Below are 19,143 nucleotides of genomic sequence, written 5' to 3' on the forward strand. Positions count from 1 at the left end.
GCGACATAAATCTCAGTGCCCTCCGCGTCTTGCCTTTTGCCCAAATAAAACAGTTAATTATTTGTTCGCAGATTTTAAACCACTTATTGTCAACTGAAAGTGGAATTGCTCTAAAAACATACAAAAATTTCGGCAAGACCAGCATTTTAATAATATTAACTCGTCTGACTAGTGACAAGTGGAGATTCTCATATCGGTCCAGGTCTTTCTTTACTTTGCCTATTATCGGGGCAATGTTCTTTTCCACCAAGGCGTCAAGATCAGCTGATATATTGATACCTAAATAGACCCCATCCTGAACCACTCGATTATCATCACACAGAGTCACAGAGTTTTTAATAATCTGAGTCTTTGAAGTATTCAGGGCGTAGCCTGAGACTCGCCCAAATCTGCGAGCCTCTGCCTCTAACAACTCGATAGCCTCCGTGGGATTTGGTGTTATCACTGCCACATCATCAGCATAAGCAAGGATCTTACATGGGCCCAATAATGTATTTAATGGGGTGATGTCTACACATGACTCTATCCTACGAATTAATGGGTCCATGTACATGGCAAATAGCAACGGGAAGCAAGGGCACCCCTGCCGTGTGCCTCTCTTGATCTGAAATTGTCCCGTAATACCCCCATTTACTCTTAAAGCCGCCACCGGTTCCCTATACAAAGTCTGGAGAAGTGTGGCTCACTGGTTAGAGGAGGCAGACCTGGAAGCAGAGGTCAGCCCGGGACCAGGGTTCAATTCCCGGCTCGGCGGGGTCTTGAGTCCTAAAATGTCCTGATCTCTTGACTGGGTGAGAGTATTCTGCTTAATTCAGAGACTCTGTCCATCACCACCCCTTGTTCTAAAATGTCCATGGACTTGACAATTCTCGCTCCGGTGCCTACTCGATTAATGGGTTCACACTCTGCGACTCTGGGCAATAGCTTGCTTAATCTCCACGACGGCCCCTCGTGGCGGGATGCCTGGCTTTCACCTTGCGGATACCCTGCCGGGGTTATCTCACAGGGGAATACCAGGACGGGTTCCCTAAGCAAGCGCTTAGAAACCGCTTGGTGATTTGCGCTATATAAATTCCTGTACATTTACATTTACTACTAACTAGGGCGCCTATTATTCCTGCGAATCTTGTTGCGAGGGCTTTCGAATATATTTTCGTATCATTGTTCATCAGCGTAATTGGTCTATAGGACCCTGGCTCAGTCGCCGGCTTCCCTTTTTTTAATATTAGCACAATATCTGCTCCCCCCCAAGATTTTGGTATAGACTCCCCCGTCTGGGCAGCTTGTATCGTTCTGATTAGATTCTGCCCTAAACTCCCCCAAAAAGTTTTATAAAACTCTAAGGGCAGTTGATCCGGGCCAGCAGCCTTTCCTGAGGGGAGATTACCCATAGCTTCTTTGATTTCAATGTGATCCAGGAGATTCTCTAGTCCTTCTGCATCTTCGTTAGAGATCCTCTCAGCTGGTATATTCCGGAGATAATCACCTATCTCTTCAACATTACTGGGGCTTTGATCATCATAAAGTGTCTGATAAAATTTCCTAAAGACTTCCCTAATTTCCTCTGAATCTGAGTGTAGCCTTCCATTTTCATCCCTAACCTCCCTCACAGTCCCGTCTGCCGCTATCTGCCTAGTGCGTATGGCAAGAACATGTCCAACTTTCTCGCTAAGCTCATAACATCTCTCCCTTCTAATGGTATAATACTGGGCTGCCTTATTTGCCATATCATCCTCAGCTTCACTTTTTGCTTTCATCAATTCTATAATTGGTTGTTCTATCGGTTCACCATTTATAACACACTCATGGAGCAGTTCCTCTGCCTCTGATACAGCCCTCTCGATGTCACTGTGCCTGAGTCGCTCTAATTTTCGTTTATAAGCGCTAAAACTACAGGTCTCCCCACGAGCACCGGCTTTAAAGGCATCCCATATAACTCCCACCGGGGCACTCCCACTATTATTCTCAAAAAACTCACAGATCCATTTGGACATATGTTGTATATAATCGTTATCCAAGAGGAGCCCTCTTTCAAAGGTCCAAACCCTATTTAATCTGGTTCTGCCTTCTAACTTCATTGTCAATACTAGGGGGTTGTGATCGCTGAGGATTTGTGGGAGCCTATCGATTTCTACACTAGTCATTAAGTCATTAGATATCAAGAAATAATCTAATCGGACACATATACGGTGTGGTGCAGAATAATACTAAAGCCTGTTTGATCCGATCTAATTCTTCCCCAGACATCTTGCAGGATATTATTCTCTAAAAGATCGATCAGTACCTTATGTAATCTTTTCTTCCTGCCTCTATAACTTCCAATCAATCCTACCCCCAGCCCATCCGCCCGTTGATATTTAAATCGCCCCCTATAATGACCTGAGGGGGCCAGCCTGCTAACTCTCCATCTAAAAACTGCAGAATTTCTGGATCATCTTGGGTCGAGCCATAGACTGCACCTAAAGTTGTCCATACTCCCTCTATTAAGACTTCAACCATAGCCCATCTGCCCCATTGATCCTCTAATTTTTTACCAGTTACCACCTTTTTACTTCTTGAAAAGATATCTACCCCTCTATTTTTCGTCCCTTGCTTAGATCTTGCTAATAAATGGAACCCCAATTGATTTAGACAGAACTCCTGAGTACTCATTATATGTGTTTCTTGCAAGAATACGTAGTCTACATTCATTTGCCGCAATCGAACTGCTATCTTTTGCCTTTTTTGGGCATCGCTCAGCCCACAAACATTCCATGTTACGAATCTAAGAGACATATCTGTTTTTTAAAAGACTACCGAGTGACTGCTCGCTTGTAATTACCAATCTTCCAAGCTTGTTCTTAGCTACTTCTGTTTCAAAGACCCCTGTTTTAATACTCTCAGCCCATTCAATTCGATACCCGTCCTCATGCTCCATTGTGGTTCAGTTTCCTCATAAACCTGACAGATTCCAAAGCCCATGTGCCCTGCCCTGGCTCCCCCCCTCCCCCACCCCAGACAACCCTCCCACAGATGCCCACCCCCCCTACAGGCAAATAGGTCCGAAGGACCTATATCTGACCGTCGATGCCTACAGGATGTCACGCCCTCCCTCCCCTAATTCTCATAAACCATAACATCTCACTCATAGTGCTCCCCCTGAATTAGTGTTAGATCCTGTCTGCCCCCAATGTCACCCAGAACTATTGACTATTAACCCCCACCAGTACACACCTACCCCACTCCCAACCCACCTGGAAAAGAGTATATAATCTAAACACAACATCTAGTTATTAAACATTTTTTTTTAAAGGTTTCCTTTACTGCATATTGTTATTAATCTCTTCTTTTTACTACTTCTTCCGGGTAACATCTCTGAGAGCAACCACTTGGGAGTCATGTTCCACAAGATCCTTATGTTGTTCCTTACGCTGACCTCTTGTTTCACGCAAAAGACTAAGATACTCTTGTGCCATAATTTCGGAATAGAAAATCTTAAAGTTTCCATTTAGTCCGACTTTCAGTCGTGCTGGGAACATAAGATAAGCCTCACAGCCAACATTCTGAAATGGAGTGATGATCTGTCTCATCCGCCATCGTCTTTCCACCATGGTGTGTCGAAGAAAACAATATCCTTGTATGTGCGCTTAGCCTGCGGTTTTGCCTTGCTGATTATCTCTTCACGTAATAGAAAATTCCCGACATAGATCAGTATAGCACGAGGCTTACCATGTGAGTCTTTCCGCCCCATTCGGAAACCGGTGTGCCCGTTGTACCTCATGTTCCCAATCCCATGAAGCCATCTCCGGAAAAGCACCCTTCAATAATTCAACAACAAACCCCCGCACATCCCCCCCTCCTTTCCTTCCTGTACCCCAAGTAGTCTAACGTTGTTACGCCTTTGTCTGTTTTCGTAGTCCTCCAACTTCCAGAGCATATCCGCTGTTGTTTTATCCTGATCTCTCTTAGTGTCCTGCAGTTTTGCAAAGCATCTTCTAATCTTCCCGTTCTGTCCTCCACCTCTGATACTCTCCCGACCACTTCTTCATACATTTTGTTGATTTTATGAAGAGAGGACTGGATTTTTTTATTCGCATGCCTGGCTCTTCTACTTGCCCTTTGACTCTCAGCTCGAGCCTCTCCCTGTATTTGTTTTAAGGTAGAGAGCAGGACTTCAAAGTTAGAAGCACTCCCTCAGGCCCTTGAAGATTAGCATCGTGGCTCCCGGTATTTGCGTTTACGAATCCCCCCGTGGACATTGCATGGCTTTCCAGAGTATTGTCCCAATCAAGTTTCTTTGCAACTGATATCACTGAAGCTCCATGAGATGCTCTGGCCAAATTCTTTTTTCTAGAATTACGTTTAGTTTTACTCTTACACTTGGTTCTATTTTTTGATGCTGGATTTTTCGACTCTATGGCAGAGATCTTTTGTTTCAATTTTGGATTTTTCTGAACCGTCTCCTGCTCAACAGATCCCATGTCGCTATCCAGAGAAATTGAGGCACTATCCGAGTCTGTCTCAATGTTGGTGTCTGTATCGGTACCCACTTCGGAGCCTACTGATGTTTCCAGATCTGAGTCCGATCCTGAATCCGTACTGTTCTCACTCTCATCCTCGTCGTCTGCCTCATCGTTTCCAGTAAAGAAGACATCCTCACTGGGGAAGGTCAAATTGGAGCCTGAAATAATTGGTGTTTTCTTGCCAGCTTTGTGAACAACATTCGTATTTATATTTGTATTTGCATTTGCGCTTGCAAGTTCCCTCCTGATTTTCCCTGGATTGAGGGCTGCCTCTTTATCTACATTTTCTTGAATCAGTTCTGATATCACGATAGTGTGCTCGCTCTTATCGAGAACATCTGCATCGGCACAAGCTTTAGCTGACTGGTGCACTGTCTCTTTAATTGAAGTCTCCACTGCGTCTGGTTGCTCAGCCCCGCCCCCTACCACATCTGAAGAAAGCCCTCACGATCTCGAGGGATCTGTAACTTCACTGCAGCTGACGGGCTCCACCGGGCAGGTTGCACTCTCAGTTACTCCCGCAGCGATGTTGGGATGCCTCTCACCAATTAACCTGCACAGGATCGCCAATGACGGAACTTCGGACGCACGATGCAAAGCCGGTTGAGCACTCGGTAAGGGCGAAAATGTTTCGACAATCGTAGTTTGCCGTAGCAGGGTCTCTCTCGCTACCACCTCGCCAACGATAGCCTGCTCCTCGTTGCTTTTTCTTTTAAACAAAGCCGTCATCTTTTTCTTCTCAGTTTCCTTTTCACGAATCTTCCGCATTCTACTTTCCTTCGCAGCCTCTCGTCTCTGTTGCGCCTTTGTTCTCGCTTTGTCTCTCAGGTTCGAGGCCGGGGCGCCAAAATCATCTGTGGGTGCTTCCTCGTCGTCATTGCCTCGTTTATTTTGAAGATCACGATTTTTCTTGGGTGATCGTAGGAGTTTAGGAGCCATATCTTTCACTTGCTTCTTCCAATCGGTCTGCTCAGACCAAACAGTCCGTGTTGTGAAAAAGGAGATAACCTTAGATAAGGTCCTTTCCCTTAGCTGGTTTATATACTCTGCTCGCCCCGGCCAGAAAGTGAACACTCCTAACATCGCGTCCAGCAGCCGATTAACCTCGTTTTTTTTCCTTTAGAGCCATTTAGACCAATCTGTGGGTGAACCATCCGAATAGAAACCAGGGATTGAGCACTAGAACTACCACCATCAGGAGGAGAGTCAGGCGTGACTTTCCTCTACATGCAGGAGTTACCTATGCATTTTGTTAGTATAACACACAGAAGATACCTGAGCATGCTTTTTCTTTCTCGTGCAAACACATGTCATTACACTCCCACATAGGAGATACTTTTGATACTTTTGTATGCTGTTACTGTCCCACCTAGGTAACACCTGCACATGTCTAGTGCGGAAGATACTTGTACATGCTATCACTGTCCGGCACAGCAGATATCTGTGTATGTTGTTACTCTCTTGTACATGAGATATCGAGTAAAAAATATTGAATTGCACACATATTGTGTCAAAGATTTTGTGGGAAAGGAATATTGACAGGCAAAATCTTGTGGTCAACAATACCAATTTTAGCTATGTAATATTGATGTAAAAAAATCAAAGTGTTTAATATTTTGTGTTTGCAAAAATATAGTTGTTAAAAATATCAATTTTTTTATTAAGGTAATGTTTTGTAGTATATATTTTATATGTGTGTGATGTATGTTTTTTTGTAAAATCATTTTTTTAATGTTTATTATATGTGTTAAAATGTTAGTAGTTATTATTTTTTATTAGAATTTTGTGTTTCTAGTTCCGTAGTGGGTTGTGGGTTTATAGGGGAATAGGGCGGGAAGTAACTTACTCCCAAGAGTATTTCTAACTTCGATATTTCTGATTCAACATTTTTGTACTTACCTGTTTAAGTATAGGGAGTCAACATTTTTGCATCCTATATTTTTTCATCATATTTTTGTCATCTATATTTTTGCTATCGATATTTTGTCAGAGAATGTGCTATGGAATGTTTCTACATCTTTTAAAGGTTTGAATTGATAATTAGTAAAATGGCAGAAAATGTTATACTTTCTTTTTTTAAACTTTTAATAAATCAAAAGATCTTGAAAGCAGTGATCCATTAAGGGGGCTCTGGAAGCCCATAGAACAAACTGTTCATCTTTCCCCCCTCCTCTGCTAGTTAGGAGCTGGAGATTGTCTTCCTTCTCTTGTTGACATTAAATGTGTTAAAGTTGGATCTAAAGGTCAAAGACAAGGTGAACTGAGGTATAAATGAAGGGAACAAAGTAATTTCAAAAACCTTCATGTAATGCTGGAGATAACATGTTAAACTTAACTTGTCATCATTTGCCAAAAGAATTCACAGAGTTAGAAATAAGCATGAGGCATTTCTGAAATCCCCAAATCAGGCAGAACATTATGAACAGAAAAAGTCCAAGGAAATAAAAAATGTCAGAAAACTAGAAAAGTAAAATCTTCACTATGAGAGTAAAACTACAGAAGATAAGGAATGAGAGAGCAATCAAGCCATTGTGCCTTGAGCAGTGCATGCAACAATCCATCACCTTCCAGGGATTGAGGTCCTGCTTGAGGCTCCCAGCTGCAGATCCTGATATGGACTCCGACACATACATGTCATTTAAGGCATGTGCCAAAGCGTACACAGCCGTGTACACACTATAGGTGAATCGATAACTGAAGGCGTTGATGGAGGGCAGGTCAAAGTCTCTGAGGGTCTCATTTCCTGAACATAGAGGTCAATGTGGTAAATTGGGAAGGACCAAATCAGCTTTAGCGGCCATGATACATCCAAATATTGAAACCCAGAGCTCCCACAGGGCATTGTCATCCGGAAACTTAATCGGATCCACATCAAAAAGGAAATCTCGAAATCCCACAATCTGTCCTTCCTTAATGGAGAAAGTGAGGGACCCATTTAATACAGTCAGGTCATCTAATCCGGTCCTCGTTTTAGAAAAAGACATGCTCACGGTTCCAATCCACATTTTATGGGGTACCCTTCTCCAAGAACGATAAAGAAATTGTCTTGTCATTGATGCGCTGGTGCTGTAGATGATTACAACCTGAGCAGTGCAGTTCTGTATGACATCAATAATTGTATTAATCCTTTTAGCATTAACGGAAATTAAGTCTACTGGCAACGTATAGGAAAACTCCACGCAGCCTCCGCTCTGGGTGATCATCGTCTTCAGGTCTCGCATCGCTCTCTCTCCGCTGTCATCATCCGAGGCCAGGATCCCCACCCAGGTCCATCCAAAGTATTTGAGCAGCTGAGTGATTCCTGCGTACACTGAGACCTCATTCGGGACAGTACGGAAGAAGGATGGAAATCTCAATTTGTCACTGAGGAGAGGATCGAGAGCGCCATAACTGATCTGCAAACAAGAGCAAAAGAACATTCAAAGACATTTTTAAAAAAACACATGATATTGGACTGCAGCCCATAAGTGGTCAGATTACATAAAGAGCACTGAGAGGTTTCTAATGCCCCACCTGTACTAAATGTGCAACATGTGCGGACATATGCAACTAAAGAGAGGGATCATTTAACTGGTCCAAGATACACATGTCCAAATGGGAGTGACATTTTTGTGAAATTACTCCTAACTTTGGATACCATTGTGCTTTTGGTTGTATTTAAATATACTCACCGTGAACTATTCACTTTGCCACACTCAGGCAACTCTCTCTGGATGAGGCCAAAAATACCTGATGCCCACCCTAAGAGAGCCCAGGAATGGGGAGATGAATCTGACAGGTTTGCTTGCTGCACTGGCTGATAACACAATTTGGTATTGTGGGTGGCTCCAAGTAAGGTTGCTCCACGCGGCACAACCTGCACAAAGGTTACATCCATTGCCTCCACTTTTGTGGTCCCTCTGTAGTATGTGTCTTAGGCCTGAGAGGGAGTCCACTTGCCCCATGCTTGAAGACATCCTACTGCTGACTCCCTCTCCGTCTGACAGGAACCATTTAGATCATGCCCTAGAGCTGGAAGAGTTGGAGGATGCCCTTAGTGATATGAATTCAGGCAAGACCCAATGGGTTTCCTTTGAAATATTACCAGAAACTGTGAAAACACATATTGGTCCCCACGCTTTCAAGGGTTGGGGAAGCCTTCCAAAAGTATAAGTTCATTCTGCCTCTGGTCTCCAAATAAATTAGGCCCCTCCTAGTGTCATATCCAGGGATATGGGAGTACTGGTTTGACAGGATAGACTTCCAATCCGTAACCTAAGCTTCCACTCTTTGAACATCCACATCTCTCTCTTCCGGGGTCTCAAATGGGACCATAACCTCAAAACATTAGTTGCCAATGACAAACAAGCACCTGACACTCTGAACAAAACTTTCTCTTAATATCATGGGGTAAGCAGCCCTGTTTAGGATGATGGTACCCTGTGATTCCTGTATGTGATTGAAAGTTTACAAATCTGGATACCATAAACTTGGTTCCACAGGCTGGAATCTAAAGTGCTATTGTACATTTCACTGCGCAAATTCAACGCTTCTTCTTGCACAGGAAAGCCTACCCTGCAACCATCATACCTAGCACAGGAGTAATGTGTCAGTTTGTAGATAAGGAGCAATATGGCGCTCTGATTACACCACCGCTGCGTAGAAAAAAGTGATGTAGCGGCGGCACACAGGGCTTGTAAATGAGGCCCCTTGAATGTGACCATTGGAAACAGATCATTTAAAAGTTTTCCCAGAGAAAAAGCTGTTCTCACTGTACAAAACACCAATAAAAACAGGATTAATAGTCGTGGGAATACATTATGAGCTTTCAGCTTTAAAATCCTCAGAATTAATCCAAGTACAAGCTAGAAGAGTGCAGGTGAATATGAATATTGCAATATATTTTATGCCTTCCTATCAGAATTATTCACAGAAAGGCTTTTGGAAAATAAAGGTGATTTTCATAATAAGACACAATAGGCACTTCCAGGCCCCTTTAACCTGTGGCATTGAACCTGAGGTATCTGTTTTTTTGTAGTGCTTAAAAGCACTCCCAAATATACAATGGGGCTGATTCCGATATTGTTCAGAAGGGCTCTAAATTGGTTTCAAAATTTCCTAAACCGATCCGGAGCCCCTGTTTCTAACCAAATCGTTCACAGTTCTGAATGACCAAGTACGATGCCTGGAAAGCCTTAGTGCTGACTGAATCAGTTCTAAAAGGCATTCAGAGAGATAGAGCCTTCCGGAGCTGATTCGTACAAGTCTAATGACTAGGTTACTATCCCATGAAGTGCTTACCTATGGGTTATGTTAGTATCTCACACAGGAGATATCGGAGCGTGCATTTACTTACTGTTACTGTCCCATGTAGTAGTTACCTATGGTTTCTGTTAGTATCTTACACAGAAGATATCTGAGCGTTTTTTTCAGGACAGCAAGAACGATGAACGATTCGACAGCCTTTTTGATTTAGTTTGCCCGAATTGAAAAGGCTTACAGAATCAATTTTTGGGGCCGGCAGCAGGTCCCCCTTTCACCTGGGGCCCACCAAATTTGGCCCATGGGGGTACCCATGGGTCTTCTCGTCCCAACCATGCATAGTGTGGCGGGCACCATTGGGTGCCCACCACAGGGTGCACGATTATCCTCACCCACCCCTTTTATCAATGTGAGCCTGTGTATGCGTTCGGTACATAGACTCCCATTGAAGTCAATGTGAGCCCAACCAAATTGTATCTGAATGCATTCACATGCATCATACTTGTTCGGTCGGACTCCCCAGAGTCCCATGGTAAGCATTTTCGGACCCTAGTCGTTTTATATGCTCCCAAACGAGTTCGGACTCGGGCCCTAAGTGTCAGGACTTTAAGTGAGGTAAAGATGAGCTCTCAAAGGTATCAAACGAAAGTGGTATCTCAATAATGATTTTTCCGTTCCAATGGCCAATGTTGCATAAGATAATGTGCAACCCTCTGCTTTTCACATAGCACAGGGAACAACGTAATATGCAATATTTTACTTAAAAAGTCAATATCTTGGGGGCGTGGCTTAGCGGGCGAAGATGGCGGTCGCAGCTTCGTAGAGCTCCCGCCGGCCCGGACGACATCCGACCAATTATCCTGGCCCCTGAGCCCATTCCGCAATAACTTCACAGGGCGAGTGTGTTTGGCGGTGCTGGGAACCCTCCGGTGCCACGAGCGGCATTCTTGAGCGGTCCGGTGCGGCTGCGTTGCCGGCGGAGGCGTGCGGCCTGGTCTCTGCCAACGAGACCGGGGCCTCGATTTTGGAGCAGCCGTGGGGGAGAACTGACGGGCGGGCCGACCGAGCGGCGAGCTGCCGGACCCTGGGCCGCGAAGAATCCGAGGCACCGTGACTGAGCGCCGGACTGCCTCGCTGATCGCGGGGGAGGTGATTGGAGCGCATCGGCCCCCTGGAGGACACAGAGGCCTACGTAGACATCGGCCAGCCGGGGCCTCGAGTTTCGCGCTCCCGGAGCCGGCCCTGACCTGGGCTGGAGCGGTTCAGTGGAGGTGCCTGGGTGACTGCGGCCCTCGTATACAACCGTAGCAAACCGTGAGTGACACTGTGGTGCTGCCCCTGGAGGCGGACTTTTGGGCCATTGTGGGATTTGGCGTGCTGGACCTCCCTTGAGTCCATTGTTTGGTGTGGTCGGCTGTGGAGCTGTGGGGGACGTCCGGAGAACCGCGTGAGCCAGCAGCGCCCGGAGTGGTCCACGGGGCGCCCGGCACAGTGACTGGCCTGTACTCGATTCATGACGCTGGCTCTGGCTTGGCTGGGGGCCGACTCAATACCAGTCGGACATTTATACCCGAAGGTAGAGGACTTGCTGCGCTGTTCTGCGTTGGACGTTCCCGGAGGTGCGTGGTGCCTGCGCTTGTGCGAATCCTTCACATATTGTGGCCCTGAGACTGCACGCAGCCATGACCAGGGGAGGTGGTGGTCCGCCCAAACAAGGGCCCATCGATAAATTTACGGGGCCCAGTGGAGGGTCCGGAGCAGCTGGTGGTGGCGGTGGAGCAGGGCCAGACAACGCGGCGCTCATGGCGGCGATCACCCAGTCCAGGGACATGCTGGACGCAAAGATTGGGGCAGTGGGCGCAGATGTGACTCTGTTGCGCCAAGTCCTACGAAATGCCGTGGCACGGATTACGGAGGCGGAATCTAGGATCTCGGTAGTAGAAGACGACGGTGGGTCCCTAAAATGTAAAATGGCTGCGATGGAACACATCCAAAAGAACCTCGCGACCCGGGTGGAGGATGCGAAGGACGTGCACGCAGGAACAACCTTCGCTTCATTGGTTTTCCGGAGAGGTGTGAGAAAGACAATATGGAACTGTTCCTAACCCAATGGCTGGAGAGCTGGCTCCCCTCGGGGGTCCTCTCCAACTGCTTTGTAATTGAACGAGCACATCGGGCCTTAACACAGAGGCCGCTGGAAGGTGAGCGTCCCAGACCTGTGATTGCCAAACTTTTGAATTATCATGACAGGGACGTTATCCTGCGGGAAGCGAGAACCAGGGACTCCATTACATCTGAAAATCGGAAGATCATGATCTTTCCCGACTACACCAAACTAGTGCAGGAGCAACGCCGCTCCTTCGTGGATGCCAAGGCCAAGTTACGGGGTCTGAAAATTCAATATTCTCTACTGAACCCGGCCCGCCTGTGGGTTGTTTATCAGTCCCGGACCCACTTTTTCGAATCCCCTGAGGACGTCTTCAAATGGACTGACGAATCTGTGCCGATCAGGACGCATGCTCAGCCGGGACTGAATCCTGGTGACCCCGGAGGTTCGTCGCAGGAGCAGAGAGGCCAGCCGGCCCGGAGCGGACGACATCGGAGGTCCCGATCGCGGAAGAGATCCGCTTCCGCCAGCGCGACTCAAGATAGTAGAGCTGTTTCACCTGAACACTCCGAAGATAATTCTTGAGACCCTGGGGAGGGATGCATTTCTCTGCAGACGCGGTGGACTCGGACTGCCGGGGGTCCTACGGTCAGGTTTCATCTTTTGGACAGCATTGACACTGCCTATGTTGCTTGCTCTAAGTGATGGTTTGGTTATGAGTAGGATTGCGGATGGAGGTTCAGGGGCGGCTTGTTAGGGGCCTCCAACCACCACACGCGGTGAGTGTTGACTGGGGGAGGGGCGGGCTTTGCTGTTCCTAAGGGGTGTTGGGATCCATTGGTATGGTTGGTCTTGGGCCCTCTGTTTTGGGCCCGGGGCTGCCCATGCCGCGACAGGTACTTCAGTGTTCTATGAGGTATAGGGGTGGAGGGTGTTGGGGGCAGGGGAAGGGGGAGGGGGGTGTAGTGGTGAGGATGGCTTGGGGTGGGGGTTGGGCAGGGGTTGCTATCGTTGATGTTGGGGAGCTTTGGGGCGGGTGGGGGGAAATGCACGTGCTGTTTACAGATATACGGTGGAAGGTGCGAGGTGTGCGGGGGTGGCGCAGAGGGCCTACTCGGTGGGTCTCACTTGACTATGGCTGAAATGTCTCATGGACTCCCCGGAGAGTCCCTCCGGGTGATCACCTGGATTGTCAGGGGGATGCTTGATAAGATTAAACGGGGGGCTGTCTTGCGTTGGGGGAAGAGAGAGTCCAGGAAACACACATGATGGTCTCTAAGGCGCTTAGCTTACAGAGATTTGGCTATCAACAGGTCTTTCATGCTGGATTTGCTAGGGGGTCCAGAGGTGTTGCTATCTTGGTGCATCGCAGGGTGGCGCTATATTTTTGTCAAAGGCATGGTGGGTGCTGAGCCGGTGTTTTTTGGAAGTGTCTACGCCCCTCCCCCTATGCAGTGGGCCTTGTCCGAGAAGCTGTTTACGGTGTGGGACGATATCCCGGAATCCTTGGCTGTGATTGGGGGTGATTGGAATGAGGTGATGGATGTCTGTATGGATCGTCAGAGGCGACAGGGGGTGCTTGCTGGCTCTCTCCCCCCTCCCCTACCCGGTTGCGTGCTATGGTTGAGGGATTGGGATGGGTGGATGTGTGGCGACATATGCACCCCGCAGCGCGCGAATACACATATGTTTCTGCGGTTCATGGCTCCTTCTCAAGACTGGATTATGTGTTTGTGCCTGGTGTCTGCCTGAGCAAGGTGAGGGAAGCCGTGATATTGCCAAGGGGGCTGTCGGATCATTCCCCAGTTTCGGTCAGGGTAGAACTCCTTAGGACACGACAACCATTCCGGTGGAGGATGTCCTCATGGCATCTTCAGCAACCCAGCTATGTCCAACACCTGCGAGAGGCGATCGCCCATTACTGGCGGGAAAACCTAATAGATGTTGTAGACGCAGTAGTGGTTTGGGAGGCAATGAAGCCCACTATACGGGGGGGTGGACATCGCGTGGTGCGCTGCGGCCCGTCGCAGACATCGGGAGTCAGTCACTGAGGCAGCCACGCTGGTGGAAACCTTGGAGCGGCGGAGCAGGGGGGGGACGAGGTCGCGACACGATTGCTTCTCCAGGCACAGCAGTCCTATGCATCTATATTGATGGATGAGGCTAAACAGGCGTGGTTGGCCACACGGAGCAGAATATACCATTGGGGAGACAAGTCCTGTACCATGCTCCATAGACTATGTCAGCGCAGTCTTCAACCGATCACGCTGCCGGGCCTCCCTGCTGAAGACGGAGTGGCAATTATGGACCCGGCCGAGCTGGCGGCGAGTTTTGCCAACTATTTCAAAGTACAATATGCCCCGCGAGACTGCCTCTCCGTGGATGAAGTAGCTAAATTCATAGACGACTTGCCGCCTAGGGCGGTCTCCGATGAGACCAGGGACACACTTGATGCCCCCCTTACGGCTGATGAACTGGGGGAGGCACTGGGTCAACTTAATGTAGGGAAGGCACCTGGGCCGAGCGGCTACCCCTGTGAATTTTTTAAGAAATTCCAACTCCAACTAGGATCCCATTTTCGATGTGCACTAGAGACGGCACGGGCACGGGGTAGGTTGCCTTCTGACTGGCGCCATGCTGAAATTGTGGTTTTCCAAAAGCCGGGTAGACCCCCTGACAGGCATGACTCCTATCGCCCTATCTCATTGCTCAATATTGAGGCTAAAATACTAGCAAAGGCTCTGGCAAACCGCTTACTCCCATATATGACGGACCTGGTCCACCCTGATCAGGCCGGCTTTATGCCTCATAGGGTGACACGGCACAACATCCGGCGTGCGCAGGCGGTGGTAGATGCCATGGGGGCCACCGGGGAACAGGCGGCTTTGTTGCTGGCAGATATTCATAAAGCCTTTGATTCAGTCAGCTGGACGTACCTCTTTGCGCTCCTGTCTCGTCTCAATCTGGGCCCAGTGTTTCTGTCATATATCTCACTGCTGTACACGGATATCACGGCATCGGTGCGGGTCGCCGGGGTGATATCGGACACGTTTTCCATCGGCCGGGGAACCTGGCAGGGGTGCCCATTGTCCCCATACCTATTCGCCTTAGCCATGGAGCCTCTAGCTTCTTGGGTGCGCATAGATGCACAAATGCGGGGCTTCATGTGGACTGAGACCCTTGTAGATAGAATTGCTCTATATGCGGACGATGTCCTCTTCTCGAGACTGGATTATGTGTTTGTGCCTGGTGTCTGCCTGAGCAAGGTGAGGGAAGCCGTGATATTGCCAAGGGGCCTGTCGGATCATTCCCCAGTTTCGGTCAGGGTAGAACTCCTTAGGACACGACAACCATTCCGGTGGAGGATGTCCTCATGGCATCTTCAGCAACCCAGCTATGTCCAACACCTGCGAGAGGCGATCGCCCATTACTGGCGGGAAAACCTAATAGATGTTGTAGACGCAGTAGTGGTTTGGGAGGCAATGAAGCCCACTATACGGGGGGTGGACATCGCGTGGTGCGCTGCGGCCCGTCGCAGACATCGGGAGTCAGTCACTAAGGCAGCCACGCTGGTGGAAACCTTGGAGCGGCGGAGCAGGGGGGGGACGAGGTCGCGACACGATTGCTTCTCCAGGCACAGCAGTCCTATGCATCTATATTGATGGATGAGGCTAAACAGGCGTGGTTGGCCACACGGAGCAGAATATACCATTGGGGAGACAAGTCCTGTACCATGCTCCATAGACTATGTCAGCGCAGTCTTCAACCGATCACGCTGCCGGGCCTCCCTGCTGAAGACGGAGTGGCAATTATGGACCCGGCCGAGCTGGCGGCGAGTTTTGCCAACTATTTCAAAGTACAATATGCTCCGCGAGACTGCCTCTCCGTGGATGAAGTAGCTAAATTCATAGACGACTTGCCGCCTAGGGCGGTCTCCGATGAGACCAGGGACACACTTGATGCCCCCCTTACGGCTGATGAACTGGGGGAGGCACTGGGTCAACTTAATGTAGGGAAGGCACCTGGGCCGAGCGGCTACCCCTGTGAATTTTTTAAGAAATTCCAACTCCAACTAGGATCCCATTTTCGATGTGCACTAGAGACGGCACGGGCACGGGGTAGGTTGCCTTCTGACTGGCGCCATGCTGAAATTGTGGTTTTCCAAAAGCCGGGTAGACCCCCTGACAGGCATGACTCCTATCGCCCTATCTCATTGCTCAATATTGAGGCTAAAATACTAGCAAAGGCTCTGGCAAACCGCTTACTCCCATATATGACAGACCTGGTCCACCCTGATCAGGCCGGCTTTATGCCTCATAGGGTGACACGGCACAACATCCGGCGTGCGCAGGCGGCGGTAGATGCCATGGGGGCCACCGGGGAACAGGCGGCTTTGTTGCTGGCAGATATTCATAAAGCCTTTGATTCAGTCAGCTGGACGTACCTCTTTGCGCTCCTGTCTCGTCTCAATCTGGGCCCAGTGTTTCTGTCATATATCTCACTGCTGTACACGGATATCACGGCATCGGTGCGGGTCGCCGGGGTGATATCGGACACGTTTTCCATCGGCCGGGGAACCTGGCAGGGGTGCCCATTGTCCCCATACCTATTCGCCTTAGCCATGGAGCCTCTAGCTTCTTGGGTGCGCATAGATGCACAAATGCGGGGCTTCATGTTGACTGAGACCCTTGTAGATAGAATTGCTCTATATGCGGACGATGTCCTCTTCTTCCTTACTGACTTGTGTCGCTCGGGGCCCAGAGTCTTAGAAATTATGCGAATCTTTGGGGAGGTCTCGGGCCTTTATTTAAATTTAGGCAAATCCACTCTATGGGTGCTGGGGGGCGGAGTAGTGATGGACCCCTGGGCGACAGGTTTGCAGTTGGCAACCGGAGGATTGAAATATCTGGGGGTGTTCCTATCGGAATCAGTTCACACCGCCTGGGAACGCAACATAGTGCCTGTGTGGGAGAGGGTTCAGGCAGATCTTAAAACATGGTCCCGGATGCCTCTTACTATCTTCGGTAGGTCTGCGATTTTCAAAATGGTGGCGCTTCCTCGTCTCTTATACCAACTGCAGAACTATCCTCACCCCATCATTCCCCAGTGGTTTCGGCAGGTCAACTCTGCTTTAGGCCGTTTCTTGTGGGCTGGGGGAGCGGTCAGAGTGGCGCTACGGACATGCTTCCTATCCACGTATTGTGGAGGCTTGGCCACCCCGGATCTACTGTCCTATTATCAGGCCTCCCAGCTGCTAATACTCAATGAATGGTGGTACGGCGACAGGGGAGACCCGGCGTATGCCCTGGAGCGCTCTCTGATGGGGGATAGTACACTTCACACTATTCTTTACTCAGCCCGGCTGCGGCGGACGTTGCCATGCGACACGAAGATTGTCTTTGCTGTGTGGCGGCAGGCGTTGCGTCGCATGGGCTGGTGGGGTAGACTAACTGCGGAAACGCCGTTGTGGAATAATGGACGTCTCCCCGAACTGTCCACGCTGCCGGGGTTCGACGGCTGGGAGGCAATTGGGATTTCGACGTTGGGACATGTTGTAGTGTGTTTATCTAGGTACCTATATTGATACTCCTATTTCTGACCCTTGTCCGGTTATTAATTCACTAATATCCATACACCGGCACAGAAACTCGTTTTCAGATTAGGTCATAGCGCATGCTGTCACATTAACCAAACACTATCCCTCTAGCCCCCTAGAAAGCACACCGAGTTCTCAAAACAAATCAAACCTCCAGCAGACCTGGGGAATCCCCCGCAGCTATTGTTTTGATTTAGCTCGAGAACTCCTGCAAAGAATGTAAGAACGACCAGTCCTTATGACATTCTTGCTGTCTCTTATGTCCATCCTTACGTCAAACACGGCACCTTTCAGGTATAAATATACCGACGCTGCCCTAAGCTAAGACACGGTGGTGACGAGCTTGGAGCAGCGCTACTTGCCGGAGAGCCCAGCTGATGCAGAAAAGCCCACGGACGCTGCCCCTCCCTTTTGACGCGCTGTAAGAGACGCTGCCTTTTCTCCTGCCGAGAAATCCAGCATCCGGCGTTCCCAGCCGCCCTCGCGAGTAACTGGGATATCGAGTCCTGAGACAGAGATACCAACCTTCCAGCCTTCTAAATCCCAGGTACTGAACTGACTAACCCCTTACAGAGAATTCTTGACTCAGATCCTTGGCAAAACAAACTTAACTTAAACTGCTACTTATTTACTCCCGCCCACGTATTAGGCTTAGGTCAGGTACACCGGGGTAGGCGTAGTTAGAAGCACCAGTTGAGAACGATTAGTCAATGTATATATGTATGTATATCTTTTATCCATTTTAAGTATCATATGGCTAAGAAACCATATCAATGCTTTTACAGTATTATTTTATAATCCTGCTTTTACTGTATGCACTTTACTTAACTATAAGTATTGCAATAATAGCGATTCATTTCTCTTGTATGAGAAAAGAGACTGATCAATAAATAACACCTTTTTTATTGAACACGCCCGTCTCTTCTTTTTCTCTACAATCTGGTGAAACTAAGAATGCACGTACTGACTGAGTAAAATGATTGTCTTTTGTTTTCACACGACTCTAGAGATATACTCTTGATTAGGGGAGAGCAAAGTTGTCATGTTCTATGGTTGTCAGAAACTAAATCCCTTCTTGTCTATCCAGGGAGGTTAAACTCCTCCTTGCCTATTCGAGAAAGTTTCTAGTGAACTCTGAGCTAGCTGGCACACATAACTTTAAGTCTAATATCGTCAGTAGAAGACCTAGTTAACCACAGTCCCACGTCTATACTATTGAAGATATTATTCCAATGCGCAGAGCCTATTGGGATAATAGGAGCTACACTACATGGCGCCCAAAGGTTTGGATAGGCGATAAATCTAACGCAAGACATTAGAGTAACTCAGTCGTGCTTTTTCACACAGACCCCTTTTTTCCCATAAAACTCCAAAGACGTCTGGAGTGGGTGAAAGGTTAAATCCGCCAAACTTAGTAGGCGGAGACTCCTATGTATGGTTTTTCGTTTATTCAACGTTGAAGGATACAGTGTTCCAAAATATTGTGCATCTAATCTTTGTTTCCATAGAAACCTGATCTGCAAACAAACAAAAATCTTCTTGTCAGAAAAATGTCAGACACTGAAGGAGAAAGGGAGACAGCTAGAATAGCAGCCCAACTCATAGCAGATGACACAAGTCTCCTACAGCAAGACCCGGATGCAATACTCATCCCGGTCAGCATAAGAAAAACTATAACTTTAAAACTTATAGAAAAT

The sequence above is a fragment of the Lissotriton helveticus genome, chromosome 4_1 (genome assembly GCF_964261635.1).
Source record: "Lissotriton helveticus chromosome 4_1, aLisHel1.1, whole genome shotgun sequence".
In the NCBI taxonomy this organism is placed as follows: Eukaryota; Metazoa; Chordata; class Amphibia; order Caudata; family Salamandridae; genus Lissotriton; species Lissotriton helveticus.